Source organism: Urocitellus parryii, chromosome 3 (genome assembly GCF_045843805.1).
Source record: "Urocitellus parryii isolate mUroPar1 chromosome 3, mUroPar1.hap1, whole genome shotgun sequence".
Classification (NCBI taxonomy): Eukaryota; Metazoa; Chordata; class Mammalia; order Rodentia; family Sciuridae; genus Urocitellus; species Urocitellus parryii.
In genome coordinates this window covers 215,425,334-215,429,728 of record NC_135533.1, presented here as the reverse complement: position 1 = coordinate 215,429,728, position 4,395 = coordinate 215,425,334, and positions in this window count along the sequence as shown.

Genomic DNA, 4,395 nt, shown 5'->3' with positions numbered 1-4,395 from the left:
CACGGAAGCCACCCATGGACACATGCGACATATATACAAAATACAGCCAAACTACAGACACACAACCACATGAGATACAACACAGTACAACCGCTGACACACAGGCACACACACAACACACAGCATGAGCCCAGAGATGTAGACCCACACAATCAAACTGTAGGTAGCACACCGAGCGGGATACAGACACACAACAGGACCATGCACATAAACACACACACACATATATGCACAGAAACACATAAACGAAAAGTAGGGACATACAGAGACACACAACCCAGATGTGCAACATACACCCCCACACACACACCCGCATACCGGCACGGCAGGAGGTGGTGGAGACGCAGGCGAGCGCCCTCTGCTGGTCTTCTGAGCTGGTCGTGGAGGAAGCCACGCCCCCTCCCCTTGCTCTCCTCCAGCCTGCAGGCCTCGGTTTCCCCCGGGGGCTCGCTCCTCCTCTTCTCCACCCTCAGCATCACCCTCCACCTGCTGACCCCCACGTCACTGTCTTCAGCCCAGGCCTCTCTCCTGAGCCTCTTTGCTCATCTTTTCCTACCCTCCCCCTCCCCCTATTCACCCAGCAGGTTTCCTGCTGCAGCCTGGCGCCCCCCTGGGCAGAGCAGCACGTGGACCTGTCATTCCATCAGGTCCTAAAGCAGATCAAAGGTGACATAGGAGCTGGCTCAGCAGGCTGGTCAGCAAAGCCCTCTGCGTGGGCCACATCTGAGCAGGGACCCCTGAGCTGTGTGCAGGAACCAGCCTGTGGAGGTGGGGGAGGGGTCCCTGCAGAGGAACAGCCACCTCGAAGACCCTGGGCCCTGGTGCCTGGTGCTGGAGGACCACCAAGGAGGTCAGTGTGGCTGGAGCAGAGTGAGCCCGGTCGCAGCCCTTGCCCCAGGCTGAGCACAGCACTGCCCCTCACCACCGCTGGCCACCCGCCAGAGGCTGCAAGTCACCTGCCTCCTTCCTGCTCCTACCTCCACCTGCACCATCCTGTGACGGCCCATCTCTTCTCTGGAATGCCCCCAACACCAGCCATCTTCCTTTGTCCCAGACAATGGCAGCAAGACCCTCCATGGTCTTCCTGAGACCCCTCAGCCCATTCCCTGCACCACAGCCGTCCGACCACCTCTCCCTCCCGTGGGTCACCTTCTGGCTCCCTTCTACTCTGGTCCTAAAGTCCCAGCTCCCTGCAGCCTGGTGTTCAAGGTCACGTGGGCCTCTCCAGCTACACCTACCCCACTCCCTCCAAGACTCTCCAAGTGCCTGAACTTCCCAGAGCTCTTGGTACCTCCGGGTCATTGCGTAGGCCATTGTCCCCACCTGGAGGGCCAGTTTGCACAAAAGCTGCCTTGATCATCGAGGCTGAGCCCCCATGATCCTCTAAATCCCCTTCTCCAGCCCTGAGCTGTGTACTCTTCCCAGAAGGGCCAGGGCGGTGGCCCCAAGACCCAGTCACACCCCCCATCAAGTGCTTCCCTACCCTGACCCCTGAGAACACATCAACAGGAAGAGGGACGGGCCGTGGGATGAGCTCTGTGGCCTTCCTGGAGGCCCAGGTCTGGAGCCAGAGCCTGTTTGTTTGTGTGATGTTGGGGGCAGGGTCCGGAGAGGCTGGAAAGGCTGGTCTTTGTGGGAGGGAGTTCCCAGGAGGGGACACAGGTGGACTTGTCCACACCCTGCCCTCTGCAGGGCTCCCCAGAGCTCAGGAGGGAGTCCCGCTGCCCCTCCTTCCTGCCTCCCTCAGGCTCCTAGACACCCCACGGAGGAGGAGGCTGGGCAGGCCCAGCTGGGACTTCTGAGGGTGGCCCTGGGCTAGACTGGGAGGTTAGGGGATTTCTCTCTGAGAATTCCCGAGTTCCCTGAGAGTTGGGGACTCTCAACCTTTAGAGACGCAGAAATCCTGGACTTCAAGCTCTACTCTGAGGACCTCCACTCCCTGGAGACCAGGAAACCAGGCCTCTGCTCCCAGTCCTCACAGACCAGTCCGCGACCCGAGTCAGAACCCTTGACCTCACCCTCAGAGATCCAGAGATCCCCCACTCTTTAGGGGTCCGGGAGGCCTGGACCCCACTCCACCCCCAGGGCCCCAGGCCCCCAGCTCCTTATGGAGTCAGGAAGCTGGGACCCTAATCTGATCCTCAGGGGCCCAGGCTCAGCCCCTTAGGCACCCAGGAAGCCAGGACCCCAGACCCTTTCCTCAGGGCTCCAACTTGTTAGGGACTTTGGAGGAGGCCTGTGTGTTTTTCTTCTCCACTCCTGCTCCCAGGCCCCCTGGGTCTGGCAGGTAGTGGGGTCACTGTCTTCTGCTGGACCCACACCTGGCCACTGCCCCTCACTGGGGACCCTGGTGTGGATAAGTGCAGTCGTGAGGTCCCAGCTCCGCCCCTGTATCTTCTCCCGGCTGCAGGGTGATTGCTTCTTTTCTGGGACCCAGTTTCCTCTGTGGGGTGGGAGTAGGGCAATTCCCTCGAATCCGTGTGTGTCCGAAGCCCTCAGCACGGTTCTGGGTTCCGGGAGCCTCAGAAAATGACAACATGTTTTTGCAGCATTTCTGGAAACCCATCTCCCAGGATTGACCAGCCCTCTACCCAGAGGCTCTTAGCCAAACCCCCGAAATCCCTGCAGGACACGAGGACCCACAGGGTGGGCATCCTCCTTGGCCCACTCACCCCGTTTGCTCCCTCAACCTGCACCAGCTGGGAGACCAACACCATCGTTCCTTCCCACTGCTGATGGGGTAGATGGTCCTTCCTCTCCCTCCAGGGCTCTGCCCTCTGCAGGACATGACCCTGGCTGACATGCCCCTTGGCCCTGACCTTACTGCTGTGAGGTTTCGGTGCCCTTTCAGGTGTGTGCACATGTCTGGTTTGCTTCTTTATCATCCCCCACCAAGACAGGAGCTCCAGGAGGGCAGGGTGGTCTCTCTGGTCACGCTGTGTCCCCAGCCCCAGGCTCAGGGCCTGGCACATAGTTAACACATGGGCATCACACCTGCGTGCAATTCCCATGGCACTGGAGGAAGCCACCACACGTCCAGTGGCCTACACACTGAGGTGGGATCTGCCAGGTCTAGAGGTTGGGAGACCAAGATGGCTCTCCCCGGGCGACAGTCCAGATGAGGGCAGGGCCGGTCCCCTCTGGAGGGGCTGGGGGAGAATTAGCGGTGCCTGCCTCCTCTTCCTCCAGCTCCAGAGCCAGACGCGCAGCATCTTCCAGTCTTGCTTTGACTCTGGCCCTCCTGCCTGCCTCTCAGGAGAGCCCTGCGGTGACACTGGGCCCCTGGGATAACCCAGGATCACCTCTGTTATGATTTAGGCACGAGGTGTCACCCCAAAGCTCATGTGTGAGACAACACCAGAAAATCCCGTGGTGAAATGACTGGGCTGTGGGAGCCTCACCTGATGGTGCATTGATCCACCCACAGGGATGAGCAGGTGGCGACTGTAGGCAGGCTGTGGCTGGAGGAGGGGGGTCACTGGGGACATGCCTTTGGGGCATAAATTTTGTGCCCAGTGAGGATCTCTCTCTCTGCTTCCTGATGGTCACGTCCTGAGCCGCTGTCTTCCTCCTCCCCCTTCCTCCTTGATGTTCTGCCCCACCTAGGCACAGAGCAGTGCAGTTGGCCGTCTACGGACTGAGACTTCTGATAAGCCCCAAATGAACTTTTCCTCCTCTAAAATTGCTCTTGTCAGGTCTTTTGACCACAGCAGCAAAGAAGCTGACTAAAACAGTCTCCCGCCCTCAGGGTCCTTCTCTTAATCCCTTCTGCACAGTTTCTTTTGCCATGTGAAGTCACATATTCATGGATTCTGGGCATTAGGGTGTGGACATCTTGATCCACGTATCCATTGATCAGGGGCTAATTTAGCTGACCATGATACATTAGGTAGATACTGGCTTTACCTTCCCCCTGGAGATGCAAAAATTGAGGCTCAGAGAAGCAAAGCCACGAGCCCGAGTCCACACAGCAAGGTCGTGGCCCGCGCTGGTTTCAAGCTCTGGGCTTTCTTTCCGCACCTGCCAGATCCATCCATTTGAGCCACCTGTGTCCAGGCGAGAGTCCTGGCCTTCCCAGGGGGTGGGGATTGAGCCCCACGTGGACAGGCTGCCAGGGGCTGGAAGAGAGTGTGGCCTGCTGCTGCTTTGGAAGCCCCCCGGGCTCTTCCCCTGATGCCTCCGCCTTCCTGGGAAGAAGCCCTCGGGAGCTGAGGGGGTTTCCTGGGCTCCGGAGGGGAGAGGTGGGAGACCAGGGAGGTCATCTCCAGGCTGCTTCCTTGGAAGGTGGCAACCGGGGTTATGGTGGGGCCAGAGCAACCAGGGAACCCCGACCGGGATCCAAGCTCCCCGCGACTTGCTGATTTAGCCCCAGACGGGGTGGTCATGCAGTGCAGC